Here is a 19,590-nt window from a genome sequence, read left to right as displayed (position 1 = left end):
ATGGCTAAAAAGTGCTTCAGTTCCGTTCAGTTCAGTCGCTCAGTCGTGTCCGACTCTTTGTGACCCCATGAATCGCAGCACGCCAGGCCTCCCTGTCCATCACCAACTCCCGGAGTTCACTCAAACTCATATCCATCGAGTCAGTGATGCCATCCAGCCATCTCATCCTCTGTTGTCCCCTTCTCCTCCTGCCCCCAATCCCTCCCAGCATCAGGGTGTTTTCCAATGAGTCAACTCTTCGCATCAGGTGGCCAAAGTACTGGAGTTTCACCTTTAGCATCATTCTTTCCAAAGAACACCCAGAACTGATCTCCTTTAGAATGGGCTGGTTGGTTCTCCTTGCAGTCCAAGGGACTCTCAAGAGTCTTCTCCAACACCACAGTTCAAAAGCATCAATTCTTTGGCGCTCAGCCTTCTTCACAGTCCAACTCTCACATCCATACATGACCACAGGAAAAACCAAAAGTGCTTAATAGTGCCCAAAAGGAATAAGAGGAAATAGATGCTTTCATAAATTGTTGGCCAGGGCATAAATTGGCAGTCTCTTTGAAAGGTAATCTGGTGATACTTATCACCATGGACAGAGGAGGTTGGTGGGCTATATATAGTCCATGGGGTTGCAAAGAGTCAGACATGACTAAGCAACTAAGCACAACATCACATTTAAGGATGTTCAAATCCTTTGACCCACCTAGTTCACTTCTGTGAATCTACTCCACTGATAGCTCAAATACATTAAGAAAGGAGTAAGTAGAACTTTTTTTTTTTTTAAAGCAATCACAAACTAACAGAAAAGTTGGAAATACAGAAAAAGAACTCCCACCCCTGCACCGAACCATTTGAGAGTAAATTGCTAACACAACCTGAAAATAGAACCAAATCCATGCCACATCACCCTACAGTAAATGAGAGTTTATTTCCCATTAGCTCAGAAACTCTCATGTATAACCTAATACAATGATTGAAATCAGAAATTAACATCGTTATCATCTAATCCTCGAACTCTTCAGGTCCATAATTATCTGAATGATGTCTTTGTAGGGAAAGGATCCAGTTCAGAATCTAGCATTGTTTTTGGTGGCTGTATCTTTTTAGTCTCCTTCCATCAGTCTTTCCTTGATTTTTATAACCTTGACACATAAAAAAAATTACAAGCCAGTTCTTTTGAAGAATGCCCCACAATTTAGTTGATCTCAGGTTTCCTCATGATCAGGTTCAAGTTATTTTGAACGTCTTTGACAGGAACCCCACAAAATGATGCCGTGTTCTTATTGCATCTTGCCAAGTGGTGCTAGATTCAGATACTACAATCTCTGGATGATGTTCACTTTGATCACTAACAGGGTGTCTCTCAGGTTTCTCCAATGTAAAGTTACTCATTTTCCTTTTACATTTTGAAGCATTTTGTGGGAGGTGTTTTTGAAATTATGTAAATATCCTGTTCTTTGCCAAACCTTAAAAAAAAAAGAGCTTAATTGACTCACATATTTAAAGTGTCTAATTTGAGAAGTTTTGACATATGTATACAGCTGTGAAACCATCACCACAATCAAAATAATAAAAATATCCATCATCCCCAAAAGTTTTCTCTTGTCTTTTTGTAATCTTGCCCTCTCGTATTTCCCTGAATCTTTCCTATTCCTTGGCAAGCACTGTTCTATTCTATTGGATCTGAGTTCATCCACATTGTGCATATCAGTAGTTCATTCCTTGTAAGTGCTGAAGAATATTGTACTATATATATATTGATCAGTCTGTTTATGCATTCTTCTGTTGATGGACAGTGGGTTGTTTCTAGTTTCAAAGTGTTACAAAGGAAATGTCTCTGAACATTCATGTACAAGTCTTTGTGTGAACAAATGCATTTATATCTTTTGGGTAAGTACCTATTAAAAAACTATCAAAATGGTTTTTCAAAATAATTGAATAATTTATGTTCCCACCAGCAGTGTGTATAAGAGCTACAGTTGCTTCACTTCCTTACCGACAATAGTATTATGAGCCTTGTTTTTGGACGTTTTTAATAGGTGTGTAGTGGTATCCTATGGTGGTTTTAATGTTCATTTCTCTAAGTACTAAATCTTTTGAGCATGTGTGTATCGTATTTACTGAAGTTCTGTTCACATTTTTGGCCTATTTTAAAAAATGGGTTATTTTCTCTGTATTGAATTTTGTGACTCCTTTATGTATTCTGGACTTAAATTCTTTATGTGGTTTGCAAATATTTTCTCCCTGTCTGTGGCTTTTCATTCTCTCTCTGAACAGCATCTTTTAAAGAGCTGATATGTTTTAATTTTGATGTCTTATGAATTATGTTTTTGGTGACTGCCTAACCCAAGGTCACAAAGATTTCTCTTATGTTTACTCCCAAAGTTCTATAGTTTTTATTTTCATATTTAGGTATATGATCCATTTTGAGTTAATTTGTATGTATGATATAAGGAATGGGTTGAAGTACTATATTTTTTGCAAATTTATTGAAAAAATTATCTTTGCACCCTTTGCTGAAAATAGATTGATCAGATGGGTATAGATTTGTTTTGGGATTTTCTGTTCTGGTACATTTATCTATTTATCTATTTTGGTGTCAATGCCACACTATTACTGTTGCTTTCTAATAAGTCTTTGAAGTTGGGTTGCTTGGTCTTTCTCAAGGTTATTTTCGTTATTATATGTCCTCTATAGTTCTAGATGAGATTTTTTTTTTTTCCTAGATGAGATTTAGAATCAACTCGCCAATTTTTACCAAGCCCCCGGCCTCCAAAAAAAAAATCTTGCTGGGATTTTGATTATCATTCCAGTAAATACATACATCAAATTAGAAATCCTTGGTGGCTCATCAGTAAAGAATCTGCCTATATGGCAGGAGAACACTTACCAATGCAGGAGACCTGGGTTTGCTCCCTGGGTCAGGAAAATCCCCTGGAGATGGAAATGGTAGCCCACTCCAGTATTCTTGCCTGAGAAATCCCATGGACAGAGGAGCCTGGTGGGCTACAGTCCATGGGGTCACAAGAATAGGACATGACTTAGCAACTAAACCACTACCATACATCAAATTAGAGTAACTAACATCCTAATAATACCAAGTCTTCCAATTTGTAAGCACCACTATCTCTCTGTTTATTTAAGTACTCTTTAATTTCTCTCCCCAATATTTTGTTATCAGGGTATAGATTTTGCACATTTAGTCAGATTTATCTCTAAGCATTTCATATTTTTGATACCATTGAAAATAATTGCAATTTTTAATTCCAAATTCCTATTGATCATTGCTATTGTATAGAAATAGAACTGATTTTTGTATGCTGCCTTTAAACCCATTTACTAAAGCTAGTAGCGTTTTTGTAGATTCTATAGAACTTTCTGCATCGAAAGTGAATAAAGATAGTTGTACTTCATTTCTACTCTTTTGTATTGACACCCCCAGAACAATGTTGAATAGAAGACGTTCAAGTAAGAATCTTTGTCTTATTCCTAATATTAGAGAAAAATATTCAGTATTCCATTATTAACTATCATGTTAGTTGTAGAATTTAAGTGCCCTGTAAAGTAATGCTCAAAATTCTCCAAGCCAGGCTTCAGCAATATGTGAACCGTGAACTTCCTGATGTTCAAGCTGGTTATAGAAAAGGCAGAGGAACCAGAGATCAAATTGCCAACATCTACTGGATCATGGAAAAAGCAAGAGAGTTCCAGAAAAACATCTATTTCTGCTTTATTGACTATGCCAAAGCCTTTGACTGTATGGATCACAATAAACTGTGGAAAATTCTGAAAGAGATGGGAATACCAGACCACCTGACCTGCCTCTTGAGAAATCTGTATGCAGGTCAGGAAGCAACAGTTAGAACTGGACATGGAACAACAGACTGGTTCCAAATAGGAAAAGGAGTAGTCAAGGCTGTATGTTGTCACCCTGTTTATTTAACTTATATGCAGAGTACATCATGAGAAACGCTGGACTGGAAGAAACACAAGCTGGAATCAAGATAGCCGGGAGAAATGTCAATAACCTCAGATATGCACATGACACCACCCTTATGGCAGAAAGTGAAGAGGAACTCAAAAGCCTCTTGGTGAAAATGAAAGTGGAGAGTGAAAAGTTGGCTTAAAGCTCAACATTCAGAAAACGAAGAGCATGGCATCTTGTCCCATCACTTCATGGGAAATAGATGGGGAAACAGTGTCAGACTTTATTTTTCTGGGCTCCAAAATCACTGCAGATGGTGACTTCAGCTATGAAATTAAAAGACACTTACTCCTTGGAAGGAAAGTTATGATCAACCTAGATAGCATATTCAGAAGCAGAGACATTACTTTGCCAACAAAGGTTCGTCTAGTCAAGGCTATGGTTTTTCCTGTGGTCATGTATGGATGTGAGAGTTGGACTGTGAAGAAGGCTGAGCGCTGAAGAATTGATGCTTTTGAACTGTGGTGTTGGAGAAGACTCTTGAGAGTCCCTTGGACTGCAAGAAGATCCAACCAGTCCCTTCTGAAGGAGATCAGCCCTGGGATTTCTTTGGAAGGAATGATGCTAAAGCTGAAACTCCAGTACTTTGGCCACCTCATGCGAAGAGTTGACTCATTGGAAAAGACTCTGATGCTGGGAGGGATTGGGGGCAAGAGGAGAAGGGGACGACAGAGGATGAGATGGCTGGATGGCATCACTGACTCGATGGACGTGAGTCTCAGTGAACTCCGGGAGTTGGTGATGGACAGAGAGGCCTGGTGTGCTGCGATTCATGGGGTCGCAAAGAGTCGGACATGACTAAGCGACTGATCTGATCTGATCTGATCTAATGAGATTTTTTCTTTAATCAGAAACAAATACTGGGTTTTTTTCCAAAACTTTCTCTGCCTCTACTGAGATGACTATATGGTTTTTCTTATATGTTTTGCTGTGTTTATGTACTGTGCTTAGTTGCTCAGTCATGTCCAACCCTTTGTGACTCCATGGACTGCAGCCCACCAGGCTCCTCTGTCCATGGGGCTTCTGCAGGCAAGAATACTGGAGTGGGTTGCCATACCCTCCTCCAGGGGATCTTCTCAACCCAGGGATCCAACCCAGGTCTCCTGCATTGCAGGTGGATTCTGTATAGTTTTATAATATGATGATTGATTTCATTTCTGGAATAAACATCACTTGGTTATGGAATATTGTCTTTCATATACAGTTGGGTTTGTTTTGCAAAAACACTTTAAATTCTGTATTCGTGTTCATCAGAAATGTTGGTCTGTAGTTTTCTTTTCTTGTAATATCTTGGCCTTTGCTACTGGAGTAATTTTGACTTCTTATAAGGAATTGAGAAATAATTCCTCCTCTTTAATTTTCTGGAAGAGTTTGGTAGATTTTGATGTTATTCATTTCTTAAATATTTACTAGAATAAATGAAGCAGTCTTGACCTGGACTTTTCTTCATGGGACGATTTTTTAATACAAAGTCAAAATTTTAAACTGATAAAGGACTGTGCGGGTCATCTCCTTCTTCTTGAGTGAGTTTTTATAGCTTGTCTTTCAAGGAATTTGGCCATTTTAATTAAGTTGCTGAATTTTTGGCATATACTGGCTTATACGCTTATTGTCATTTTAATGTCTTTTTAACTTGTAGCATTATCATCTCATTCATTTCTGTTCTTATTAATTTGTGTTTTCTTTTTTCCTGGCTAAAAAATAATGAATTTTGCTGATGAAACTAGTTTCTCAAAGAACTAGCTTTTTGTTTCATTGATTTTTCCATTGTTTATTGTTTTCTGTTTCACTTATAACCCCCCGATCTTCATTATTTCCTCTCTTTTTTAAAATTTTATTTATTTATTTAGTTTTGGCTGTGCTGGGTCTTTGCTGCCGTGAAAGCTTTTCTCTAGTTGCAGGGAGCCGGGGCCACTCTCTCGTTGCAGTGCTCCGACTTCATTGCCGTGGCTTCTTGTTGCAGAGCACAGGCTCTAGGACGGACAGGCATCGATGTCCGTCACATCGATGTGACGATGTCACATGGGCTCAGTAGTTGCAGCTTTGGGCTCCAGAGCAGAGGCTCAATAGTTGTGGCACATGGGCTTAGTTGCTCTGTGGTATGTGGGATTGACCCAGACCAGGTATTGAACCTGTGTCTCCTGCACTGGCAGGCAGATTCTTTACCACTGAGCCACCTGGGATGCCCTCTTGATGAACTGGCCCATTATTGTTAAAAAAGGATCATCTTTTTCCCTGGTAATAGTCTTTGCTCTACAGTCTTTGCTGATATTAATATAAACACTTCAGCTTTCTTTGGATTGGTGTTAGCTTAGTTTATTTTTTTCCTTCTCTTTGCCTCTAACCTGTCTGTGTCTTAGTATTAAAGGGGGTTTCTTATAGGCAGCATACAGCTGGATCCTTCTTTTTTTATCCATTCTATTTCTGCCTTTAATTGGGATGCTTAGACTACTTACATCTGATGTGGTCTAGTAAATTTAAATTTCACATTTTGGCTATTTGTTTTCTGTGTGTCCCACTTGTTCTTTGTTTCCATTTTTCTTTTCTTTTCTGTATACTTTTAGTTGTATAATTATTGTGACTTCATTTTACTCCTTTGTAGGATGCCAAGAACTTTTAATGTTTAGAGGACAGGCTTTTAACAAATGGTGAGAGGCAGAAGAATCAAGGGTTTGATCCCTGGGTCAGGAAGATCCCTTGGAGAAGGGCATGGCAACCCACTCCAGTACTCTTGCCTAGAGAATCCATTAGACAGAGGAACCTGACGAGCTACAGTCCATGGGGTCACAGAGTTAGACACAGCTGAAGTGACTTAGCACGCACGCATGATGGGAAAACTGGGTAGCCACCTGCAAAAGAATAAAACTGAGCCCTTACCTTACACCGTTTTACTCTTTTGTTGGCTTAATAGCCGTTAACTATTGTGTTATTTTAGCAGTTGCTGTAGGGTTCACATTTACTTTCTTCATCATATTCTACCTTTAAGCAATAGTATACATCTTGGGAAACAGACATTACAACAGTATATCTATTTCTCCTCTTCCAGATTTTGAGTTATTGTTGTCTTACGTTTTATTTCTACATATGTTGTGAACCCCACAATACATTTCTCTCATTTTTGTTTTAAACAATTATCTTTTAATGATATCTGCTGATGCTGTGTGATGAAGTCAAAGTGAAAGTCGCTCAGTCATGTTGGACTCTTTGTGACCTCATGGACTACATAGTCCATGGAATTCTCCAGGCCAGAATACTGGAGTGGGTAGCCTTTCCCTTTTCCAGGGGATCTTCCCAACCCAGGGATCAAGCCCAGGTCTCCCACATTGCAGGTGGATTCTTTACCAGCTGAGCCACAAGGGAAGCCCAAGAATACTGGAATGGGTAGCCTATCCCTTCTCCAGCGTATCTTTGCAACCCAGGAATCCAACCAGGGTCTCCACATAACAAGAAAAAATGTGTTCATATTTATCTATGACTTACCTCTGTAGGTACCATTTGCAGTGTTCTTTATTCATTTATATACTCTAGATTTCTATCTTGCTCATTTTCCTTCTGTCTGAAAACTTCATTTTACCACTTTTTTTTTCTGATAGTACAGATCTGCTGGTGACAATTATTTCAGATTTTCTAAGCCTGAAAAGCCTTTATTTACTCTTTACTTTTGGAAGTATTTTTGCAGATAATAGGATTCTAGGTTAATCAATTTTTTTCTTTTAATGCTTGAAATATGTTGTCTTTTTGGTTGCACTGTTTCTAAAAAAAAATCTACTGTCTTCTGACTCTATTCCTTGGTTATAATGTCTTTTTCTGTAGCCGCTTTTAAGATTTTTCTCCTAATGATTGTTTTTAAATGATTTGATTCTATTGCACAGGTGCCATTTTCGTCATAGTGTGTGTAAATGGAGGGGTGGGTTTTACGTTTGTTGATATTCTTGAATTTGTGGTTTATAGTTTTCATCCAATTTGGAAAAAATTTACTATTATTTCTTCAACTATTTTTTCTATTCCCCATTTCTCTCCTTCAGAAGCTCCAATAACATACATATTAGGCATTTTAGGTTGTTTCCCAGTTCATTGATTCTCTTCATTTAATTTTTAGTCTTTCTTCCAATCTGTTTTGTTTTAGAGAGTTTCTATTGCCTTGTGTTCAAGTTCACTAATCTTTTCTTTTCCAAGGTCTAATCTTCTATTAACCCTACCCAGTATATTTTCTTCTTAGACAGTGTAGCTTTAATTTCCAGAAATTTACTTTAGATATTAAAAAAAAATCTTCCACATCTCAACTTTTAGAACATTTGGAATACAGTTATAATAATTGTTTTAATGTCCTTTCCTCTTAATTTTAGCATCTATGCCACTTCCGGGTCAATTTCAACGGATTTATTTTTCTCATTACAATCATATTTTCCTACTTTTTCACATATCTGGCAATGTTCTATTTGATGCCAGACGTTGCAAATTTTACTTTGTTTGATGTTGAATACTTTTGCATTCATATAAGTGGTCCTAAATTTTCTTCTGGGATGTAGTTACCTAAAAACTCTTTGAACCTTTTAGAGAGTTCTTTTAAACTTCGTTGTGTAGCACCAGAGCTGTGGGTGTTTTTTTTTAAACTTTGTTGGATAGCACTAAAATAGTGTTTGTTTAGACCTAACTTTGTCCCAATATTAATGAAAAACCCTCCTGAGTATTCCACCCGATGCCTGAGGTTTTCTGCACTAATAGGAACAGGAGCTCTGTAAGTCTATATATTTTCCTTCCAATTCTTCCAATATTTCCCAATCTTGAGTCATTCCATGACATGAAGGCACTGTTGGTTCTCAGCTAAAGCAGCAAGTGTGACCCTCTGCAGATCTCTAGAGCACTCCACCTGTGTGATTCTCTCCTCTCTGGCACTCTGACCTGTCAATCTAGCTACTTTGATTGCACTCTACTGCTCTAGACTCTCAGCTTCATTGCCTCAATTCAGGGAGTCCACTCTGCTTGGGCTCCCCCTCCCTGTACCACTGTATTATTGCCAAGAAACTATCCTCAAGCGGTTATCTTGGGCCATCGTAGGGCTCACCTCCTATGTTTCCATCTCCCAGGGATCACTTTCTTAGTTATTTGGCTGCCCTGGGTGTTTGTTGTGGCTCGAGGGCTTTCTCTAGTCGAGGCTCCCTGACTTCTCTTGCCGTGAAGCACAGCTCTAGAGTGCACAGGCTCAGCAACTGCGGCACATCAGCCTCTAGCTGTGGCTTGTGGGCTTAGTTGCCCTGCAGCCTGTGGAATCTTGGTTCCCCAACCAGGGATCGAACCCGAGTCGCTTACATTGAAAGATGGGTTCTTAACCACTGGGCCACCAGAGAAGTCCCAGGGATCACTGTCTTTCATTCCTTGATGCTCAGTGTTTTGAAAACTCTTGTTTCATAAATTTTATTTGTAGTTTTAGTTTTTTTCAGAAGGGAGGGTAAATAGAGCTTTGTCTGCTTCACCTTGGTTGGAAGTGGATGTTGAAGTCCCTATTCCTCACCTAATGTTTAATGAATGATGAACAATATACATTTGTGTCTATGCAGACCTATGTGTTAGTTGCTCAGTCGGGTCCGACTCTGCTACCCCATGGACTGTAGCCCACCAGGCTCCTCTGTCCATGGGACTCTCCAGGTAAGAATACTGGAGTGGGTTGCCATTTCCTTCTCCAGACATATACTTTTCTATTTTTTTGAGAGAGTTATATCCCTTACTATATTTATTTATTTTAATACTGTGTATGTCCTCAGTCACTCAGTCATGTCCGACTCTTTGCAGCCCCAGGACTATAGCCCACCAGGCTCCTCTGCTCATGGAATTTTCCTGGTGAGAATACTAGAGTGGGGTGCCATTTCCCACTCCAGGGGATCTTCCCGACCCAGGGATTGAACCCGTGTATCTTATGTCTCCTGTATTAACAGGTGGATTCTTTACCACTAGCACCACCTGGGAAGCCCCTATATTTGGTCAGTGTGTATAAGAAAATTTTAAATTCAAAAGTGTTCATGCAGCATTTCTTCACTAAAATTAATGAACTGAGAGTAAAGGAGGTTTGCCCTCAGGGCAAGCTGGTGCTATTATCATTTCTTCAATTCAGAGAAAAAGAGAAACAGTGAAGTGAAGTGAAGTGAAGTCGCTCAGTCGTGTCCGACTCTTTGCAACCCCATGGACTGAAGAGCCTACTACGCTCCTCTGTCCATTGGATTTTCCGGGCAAGAGTACTGGAGTGGGTTGCCATTTAGTAGTGAATGTTGAGAGACCTAGTAAGAGGTAGAAGTACCCACTTTATCCTCAACAAAGCAATCAAGGTGCCTGGTGGATCAAACAAAAGCATTATGAAAGAATGTTGCTTGTATCTGGAAGATAAAGCAAAACCCAGTAGATCTAAGAAAGTAAGATGTCTAGAAGAATCTAGTTCTTGCTGGTAGTCAAGATGGTAGCAAGCTGGTACCTGGAGGAACAATGATGCTCCTTGACTCACCTTGTGGAACTGCTTGGAATAAAGACAACATTCATTCTTCATCACTCAACAAATATTAAAGCAATGTTTAATACCTCCCAGGCACCACTCTAGGTATAGTGAATACAACTCTGAAACCTACGGACAAGTCCCCATTCTTGTGGGCCTTACATGCCAGCAGTGACTGGATAAAATGAGTAATCTCACAAGAACATGTAAGATTCCAGTCCTAAATGCTAAAGGGGTCCTTTCTAGGAGAGCTGAGTTTCTCCCCAAATAAGAGGGGGAAATAGTCAGTGAGGTCTAAGTTAATTTTGATACATGAATTGCATGTATATTAGTAAGAGGTCCAGAGAATCTCTCGGAAGGCTTATGAAAGGCTATTTGAGCTGAGATTTGAAATAGAAGTTTGTTAGGCAGACGTGATAGGAGGTAAACAACATGTTCAAGTCAAAGAGCCTTTGAAAAACATGCGAAAGTAGCAATAACTCAGTGACACTGGAACACACAGCAGGAATTGTAAGAAACAGGGCAGATTACACAGTAAGAGTTCTTGAAGAGCCTTTTTTTTTTTTTTTTTGGCGAAGCAAGGGGTTTTAGATAATATTCTATTAAGAACAGAGATTTGTTTAAGAATTTTTTAGTGGCAGCAGCAGCACCTGATCAGACCTATTTGTTAGGAAATCACTTTGGTGGCAATGTGAATATTTGGATAGAGGGAGGTGGGCAAGCATAGAAAATCATTCCTTTATCCAGTAAGTATTATTAAGGGCCTAATAAATACTAGGCAACTTGGTTAGATACAAAAGATACAGTGAGAACAAGGCAGATGTGGACCTTGCTCTCCTGGAGCTTACAAGGAATCTGGAGAATCAAAAATCAAACAACCCTGCCCCCAAATTAAGCAAATAATGACGGAAGTACTACATTACAAATGCGATCATGTCATGAAGAGGAAGTAGAGGATGTCTTTAGAATATGTGATTGGGAGACCTAATAAAGTCAACGTGGCTGATGGTCAGCAAAGTCTATCCTGAGGAAGTGACATAGGGTGGAGAGCTGAAGAATGGTAAGCAGCAGGCTGGGTCAAGACCTGGACACCTTTTAGAAAACAAAAGAAGAGCCCTTGGATTGAATTGTCTGGGAAAAGGCAGGTGACTGCAGATAGCACTGGGAGACCTTGCCAACCACATTAAAGATATTAGGCTTTGAGTCAAGAGCCCTGGAAAGCCTTTGAATTAATATTTTAAACTGGAGAGTAAGATCATCAAGTTCTCAATTGAAGAAAAATCACTGGGGCTGCTAAATGGAGAAGGATTTCAAGTGAACATGAGTAAAGCTGGTGAGAATATAAAATAACCTGAGCTCTTTCTGGGACTGGAAATGTAACCTGTTGTAACTGTTTCAGAAACATTGTGTAGCTTCTTCTGTAGTTATGAATGCACTTATCCTGTGATTCAGTATTTCTATTCCTAGCTATTTATCCAAGAGAGAGAGAAACATATGTCCCATGTCCAAAAAAAAAAAAAAGATTCATACAAGAATGTTCAGAGCAGCTTTATTCACAATAACCCTAAACTGGAAGCAACCCAAGTATCAGTCAGCAGGAGGATGATAAGCAAACCGTGGTACATTCATTTAATGGGATAACTCTCAATAACAAAAAGGAATGAACTTCTGACACATGCAACAATGTGAATGACTCTCAGATATGTTCAGCAAGAGAAACTGGGTACAAAAGGATATATGCATACCATACGACTCTGTTTATATGAGGCTCCAGAATAGATAGTACTGATCCATAGTGATGTAAGTCAGAACAGTGGTTTCTGGGTGTCAGGTGTGTGTGGGGTGAAGGGAAAACAGGTGAGTGATGAAAAGGGACACAAGGGAATTTCCAGGGCATATTTATTTGTCAACAAGTCATTTTTTTTTTTACTTCAAATGTGTGCATTTTATTGTATTTAAACTATTCTACAACAAAGAGAAGAGAAAGAAAAGAGAACCTGTGACATTTTCAGGGTTATGGGTGGGGGTGGCAGAAGGGGAAAATAAGAAGTTTGCAAACAAAATAACAAGGGTGCATTGGAGAGGAGGGAAGGAAGAATCAAAATTAGTTCAGGTTTCTGGCTGGGATGGTTTACTGTTAGGTATTACTACTATCTGGGGGAAACTGTCTTTTTGGTAACAGGTTTGTGTGTGGTGGGGGAGTGGGACAGCGAAGGAATAAGGCTGAATTTCGACACGTCAGTCTGAGAAGCATCATTTGTCCCCATTACACTACACGTAATCCTGTTAGTCCCGCCTTGCGAGGTGGTCACTGGAGTAGCTTTCCTCCACTCTTCCCTCACTTCACAGTGATAGTTCTCCATAATGTAATCCTTCATCTCCACTCCTCAGAGGAGTCGGGGAAAGCACTGAAAAGCTTTGGGTCATCACAAAGAGGCAAGATTCAGTGGAGAGGGGCTGAACAGGGGTGTGTGTGTGTGTGTGTGTGTGTGTGTGCGCGCACACACGTGTGCTCAGTCACTCAGTCATATCTGGCTCTTTGTGACCCCATGGATTGTGGCCCACCAGGCTCCTCTGTCCATGGGATTTCCCAGTCAAGAATACTGGATTGGGTTGCCATTTCCTTCTCCAGGGGATCTTCCTGACCCAGGGATCAAATCCACATCTCCTCCATTGGCAGAGGGATTCTTTACCACTGAGCCACCTGGGATAGTCATACAAAATGTAGGATTGCCCCCCACCCCCCACCCCCCATCCAGACACTCTCATGAGTAAAAGGCACATTTGTAATTATCCAAGGACCTAACTCTTTTTTTTTTCCGAGTGTTAATATACCCTTAAAATTTTAGTAATGCAATGTTCCCCTAAATTGAAAGAGACTTGTTTTCTAGTTGTTGAGAACTTTGAGAGTTGTTCTCTCTTCCAGAGAAATGGCATCTCCAGCATCACTACACTTCTTGGTGTATGAGTAGTTATTTCAGCACTGCTGTGTCAGGCTGCACTGGTGGGAGTGATTCAACACATAGGTGCCGGGATCTGCCAACTTTACTGAGTCTTCCAGTGGAGACAATTGCCAAATATTTACATAGTGAAAGACTTTTTATCATATTTTGTTTTATTTTACTTACACTTCTTTGACTCTTTATTTCAGATATCATTTTATGTGATTTTAAAATTAGATGTTAAGTAACTTCTACTATCTATGATGATCATTTAGGGATGGTAGGGGTGGTGTTACAAAATATTTCTTATCAAAGGGAGCTACAAAGTCTGATTCAGTTGAGGAAAACAGATTTACAAAGTAGTGTTTAGTGATTTAGGCTCTGAAAACAAATTGCTTGATTTTACCACCTATTATTTAGGTGGCTTTGTACAAGTTAATTAACCTCATCTGTAAAATGGGGATAACATACCTACCTTATTAGGCTGTGTGAGGACAACAATAATGATTAATTAATATTTTTAAAGCACTTCAAACGCTGCATAATTGGCCCATCAATTGCCACATATTAAGTATCAAATATATTTTAGTTAAATAAAACAAATACACTCTCTCCAGGAAATCTCACTTATGTTCATATCTTCAATATCCATTTATACATTATTATGGACATTTTTCTAAATTTAAAAATCTTTCGAGTGAGCTTCATCTAAAAAGTACATATACATTTCATAATGATATCTGGTAGAGACTTGGGAGAAAAACAAAAGCCTTTCAAGTACATAATTTTCCAAGGACTAGGCTAGCCAATTACCCTTCTTAGATAAGAAAAAGAGGGTTGAAGAACATTTATGTTCTGGTAACCTCAGAAACCAAAGGAACAAAAATCCCAAGGAAGAAAGACAAATGGAGAAAAGACATTTACATTTAATTTCGAACAGCCTCTGTCTCTTACTATGTTCACTAAGAAGAAGCAAGAATTTCCTGACATAGTTACCGGTTTTTCCAGAAATAGAAAAACATTATGGTAGGAAAGGCATATTTAATGTTATATACAAATTATCAAACTGTAAACGTCAGTCATGAGGCATGTAGCAATATTCACTTAATCTAGAGAATACGCTTCATTGTAGGAAATGGCATTGGCTTACTTCAATGAGTTGCCTTACGTGAGTCATCCGTGACTGAGCACCACAACAGTAACACACTCTGCCCCTTATCTCTCAGTTCTCAGGTGAAGCCTTACGTTTTCAAAGAAACCTTCTTTGACTACACACTCTATGTAACGTTCCTTTGTTTCTCTCTCAGGACAACATACATTTCCTTCTGTGCACTTGTTATAGTTTGTAATTATACACTTCAGTTCAGTTCAGTCGCTCAGTTGTGTCTGACTCTGACCCCATGGACTGCAGCACACCAGGCTTCTCTGTCCATCACCAACTCCCAGAGCTTCTGAGTTTGCTTAAAAAAGAATAGTCTGCCTCATTAGACTTTACACATGGGAGTAGTTGCTCTTGTAGTGCTCAGAGTTGTCCCCGCCACAGCACCAAAACATATATAGCTTGACAAATACTTGTTGCATAGACAGACTGGCATTTTAGCTTCTGGGGTATACATGTGAGATATGGGCTAAAAATATGAATTTGAAAGTTATCTGCATTTAAATAGTATTTTAAAACAAGAGAAAGGATGAAATTACCCATCTCAGGAGAGATAGGGGTGGGGGGAGCTTTGGAGATCAACATTTTTTTGTTGAAGAAATGAAGATGATGATAAAGGATACCCCAAAAATGAATGGTTAGAGATGTAAAAAGAAACCCAGGAGAATGTGCTGCCAAGACAATCAGGAAAAGAAGCTCTCTTAAGACAGTGGGACTGATTAGTTGTGACAAATACAGCTAAGAAGTAAATTAAGATCAGAATAGAAATGTTACCATTGAGTTGGGGAGCTTCAGGGTCATTTTTGGACTTCCTGTCAGTCCAGGGGCTAGGACTTTGAGCCTGCAATGCAGGGGTCCTGGGTTTGATCCCTGGTCAAGGAACTAGATTGCATATGCTACAAGGAAAAGCTGGCTTAAAATTCAGCATTCAAAAAGCTAAGATCATGGCATCCGGTCCCATCACTTCATGGCAAATAGATGGGGAAAAAGTGGAAACAGTGGTGGATTTTATTTTCTTGAGCTCCAAAACCATTGCAGATGGTGACTGCAGCCACGAAATTAAAAGACGCTTGCTCCTTGGGAGAAAAGCTATTAATACAACTTAGACAGCATACTAAAAAGCAAAGACATCACTTTGCTGACCAAGGTCTGTATAATCTAAGCTACAGTTTTTCCAGTACTCCCATATGGATGTAAGAGTTGAACCATAAAGAAAGCTGAGTGCTGAATAATTGATGTTTTCAAACTGTGATGCTGAAAAAGACTCTTGAGAGTCCCTTAGACAGCAAGGAGATGAAACCAGTCAATCCTAAAGGAAACCAACCCTGGATATTCACTGGAAGGACTGATGCTGAAACTGAAGCTCCAATATGGCACCTGATACGAAGAGCCGACTCACTGGAAAAGACCCTGATGTTAGGCAAGATTGAGGGCAGGAGGAGAAGAGGGCGACAGAGGATGAGCTGGTTGGATGGCATCAACAACTCAGTAGATATGAGTCTGAGCAAACTCCAGGAGATGGTGAAGGACAGGGAAGCCTGGTGCATGGGATCACAAAGAGTCAGACACAACTTAGCGACAATCAAGGTTATTTCTGATGTTGATAAGAGTGATTTGGGGTGGGGAGTGGGGATGACAGGTTAGAGAGGGCTGGGAAAGGAGGTGAGCAACTGGAATCGGCTGGTGTAGAACACCTTTTGAAGAAGTTTTGCTCATAAGAGAGGATACAACGAACAAAAAAAGTTGGAGGGGAATGAGGTATCCGTGGAACTTTTTTGTTTTGTGTGCATTTTTTTCTTTCTGTGGAACTTAATAGAATATGTTTGTATGGTGATGGGACATTCAATAGACAGAGTAATTATTAATAAAGGGAAAGAATATTAAGGAAGATCCTTTAGTAGTTCCTTTTTCCTTTTTTAACTGCACGGGGAATTTCCCCAACCAAGGACTCAATTCTCACTCTCTGCACTGGAAACACAGAGCCTTAATCACTGGACCACCAGGGAAGTCACAGTAGGTTTCTGATAAGGAATCAGTGCTGGTTTTCTGTAGCCTTCTTTGACCTAGCCCTATGAACCAAGTTTAAGAGATAAGCAAAAAGTAGTTATCAGGACTTCATAATACAGCCCTGGAGGGTTGTCAAACAACTCTGAAAAGATCTTCAAGAAATTACATCTTCTCAGCTTCCCTGGAGCTGGGAATTAGTTCCAGGGTTTTCCAAACTTGGGTGCTATTGGTATTTTGGTTCAGATACTCTCCTGTTAGGGGCAGCTGCTGCTGCGACACTTCAGTCATGTCCGACTCTGTGTGACCTCATAGACGGCAGCCTACCAGGCTCCCCTGTCCCTGGGATTCTCCAGGCAAGAACACTGGAGTGGGTTGCCATTTCCTTCTCCAACGCATGAGAGTGAAAAGTCAAAGTGAGGTCGCTCAGTCGTGTCCAACTCTTAGCGACCCCATGGACTGCAGCCTACCAGGCTCCTCTGCCCATGGGATTTTCCAGGCAAGAGTACTGGACTGGGTTGCCATTGCCTTCTCTGCCTTTTAGGGGCAGGGGGTTGAATCTCCTGTGCAGGGTTGAATGTTTCACCAAAACCCTGGCCTCTACCCACATGGACACCAGTAGTATCTAGTTGTGATACTCAGAAACCAGAAATTGCTAAATCTTTGTGTGAGGGTTGGAGAGCAGATTGCCCCAGCTGAGAATCAATGATTTATTCAAACCTGAAAGTGAAAATCACTCAGTCATGTCTGACTCTTTTCGACTCCATGAACTCTACAGTCCATGGAATTCTCCAGATCAGAATACTGACCTTTTCCTTCTCCAGGGGATCTCCCCAACCCAGGGAATCGAACCCAGGTCTCCTACATGGCAGGCGGATTCTTTATCAACTGAGCTATCCGAGAAATCCTGTTCAAACCTAAGAAAGTCTAATTAAAAAAAAAAATCAGCTAATCTTAACAGCTGTTTTCATTGCCTTATGCTTTTATGGAAAATTATCATAAACTTGGTATGAAAGCATATTGTTCTATATATATATGTTCTAGTTTTTTAATTACTGAAGAAATACTGTAATATAACTTTTAATACTTCCAGTAGAAAGAACAATAAAAGAAAACCAAACCAAATACACACATGGATGAATTGAACTTAGGGATGATGGCAAGAAAAGGAAAGTCACTAAGATTTATTCGGTGCCCCCTACACTTCACACTGAGATTCCCCAGCGGCTCAGTGGTAAAGAATCCACTTGCAATGCAGGTGACTTGGGAGATTTGGGTTCAGTCCCTGAATGGGGATGATCCCTTGGAAGAGGAAATGGCAACCCACTCCAGTATTCTTGCCTGGGAAATCCCACAGACAGAGGAGTCTAGAGGGCTACAATCCAAGGGGTCACACAACAGTCAGATATGACTTAGCATCTAAACAACAAAAGTTTACATTTTGTAAGAGATTAAAAAAATTTTTTTTACAAGCTTATTGTATAAAAGTGAAAAAAGATTATTGACAAGAAAATTTTAAACTTCATAATATCATCAGTTAACATGTTGGTACATATGCTTTAGGACATTCTGTGCATTCATTCATTCTCTTTTCATTAACTTATTACACATCAGGGGCTTCCCAGGTGGCGCCAGTGGTAAAGAATCCCCGTGTCAATGCAGGGTAGAAAAGAGGCATGGTTCCATCCCTGGGTTGGGAAGATCCCCTGGAGAAGGAAATGGTAATCTGCTCCAGTATTCTTGCCTGGAGAATCCCACGGACAGAGGAACCTGGCAGGCTACAGTCCATGGGGTCGCAGAGACAGGACTGAAGCTATTTAGCACACATTACACATCTCCCTGAGAGAGGACAGGAACTGGAAAGTCAAGGGAGCTTTGTTTTTTGTTTTTGTTTTTTTAATGGGAGACATTTAGGCATGTTTTAAAGACAATGAAAGGATCAAAGTCAGTCGAAAGAGGAAAATAGGATGACAGGTATAGTGAGGTTTCTGAGAAGGAATGGATTTCAAGCACAGAGTTGGAGTCATCTTTAAATTAGGGGAGGAAAAACAAAACCATTGTGAGAGGATTGAAAGAATACACACATATGCACACGAATGTATGTATCTGACTGTATCTACAGGTATGTATATTCCTGTATCTACCTGTAAGTATGTATCTTGTATCTACAGGTAGGTATATATTTTTTATTTTATCTATATGTATGTATCTTACTCTATCTACATGTTTTCACCATGTGAGCTACTCAGGAACTTGCTTTTTCACTTATCCTTGTAACCATTTCCCCCTCCTGCTGTTATTCTTCCTTACCATCATTTTCAACAGTATCCTAACACATGAAGTAGTTCAGTCTTTAAAGCCACCTCGCAACGCTGGACATTTTCGCCGTCACAATTTTTCACTACCATCAACGCGGGACTTAGTATCACGATGGTGACATATTTGTAGCTACCCAGGATTATTTTTTGATCAGAAATTCATGGAAGAGGAACTGCTGAGTCAAATGGTCAGCCTAACTCGAGGGATAAAAGTCGCGTTTAAACGTCACAGTCATCCTCAGGTATGCATTCTTTACCTGAGGAGGAAACAGAAGCAGAGAGGTTAAATAATTAGCCCAAGGTAAAAAATAATTGCAAGTGACGGATTTCAAAAGCCGCGCGGGCTCATCATGCTGCGGCAGGGATAGAATTTGCGGTTTAGGCGATTCTTTTTTTTTTTTTTTTGGTATGTTTCTGTGGGGGAGGGGCCGGGCAGCAGGGAAGGAAACTTGTGTCGCAGCAAAGAAGGAGGAGAAGGGGAGGGAACTCATGTCAGAACCCGAGCCGACTGCGCCGAGAAAGGGTAGGCTCAGGATTCGGTGGGCCCCCAAGCCGCTGTGCGGGGCAGCTCCGAGGCTGTGACCAGCTCCAGGGAGGTCCGGCCCGCGGCCGCGCCGCGCCGGGGTGGTTGCCAAGGGTCTGCCCAGTTTGCTGCTCTAGTTGCTAGGGCCTCCATCTTGAGGCCGGTGGCTGCGACACTCCCGGAAGGGGTT

At 40.2% G+C, this 19,590-nt stretch overlaps 1 protein-coding gene across 9 annotated transcripts in view; it reads left to right on the top strand.

Moving 5' to 3' along the window:
• TNRC6A (trinucleotide repeat containing 6A) overlaps positions 1-19,590 on the top strand; it is a 224,813-nt gene that overhangs the window by 108,221 nt on the left and 97,002 nt on the right. Inside the window, exon 1 of one of the 9 annotated variants that reach the window (XM_027526758.1) lies at positions 19,252-19,400. The exons of the other annotated variants lie outside the window; for them this stretch is intronic. The gene's annotated coding sequence lies outside the window, so the exon portion shown is untranslated. Of the gene's footprint in view, positions 1-19,251; positions 19,401-19,590 lie in introns of those variants that run through there. 9 annotated transcript variants of the gene reach the window in all.

The sequence above is a fragment of the Bos indicus x Bos taurus genome, chromosome 25, assembly GCF_003369695.1.
Source record: "Bos indicus x Bos taurus breed Angus x Brahman F1 hybrid chromosome 25, Bos_hybrid_MaternalHap_v2.0, whole genome shotgun sequence".
NCBI lineage: Eukaryota > Metazoa > Chordata > Mammalia > Artiodactyla > Bovidae > Bos > Bos indicus x Bos taurus.
This window is presented reverse-complemented; position numbering and strand designations above follow the sequence as displayed.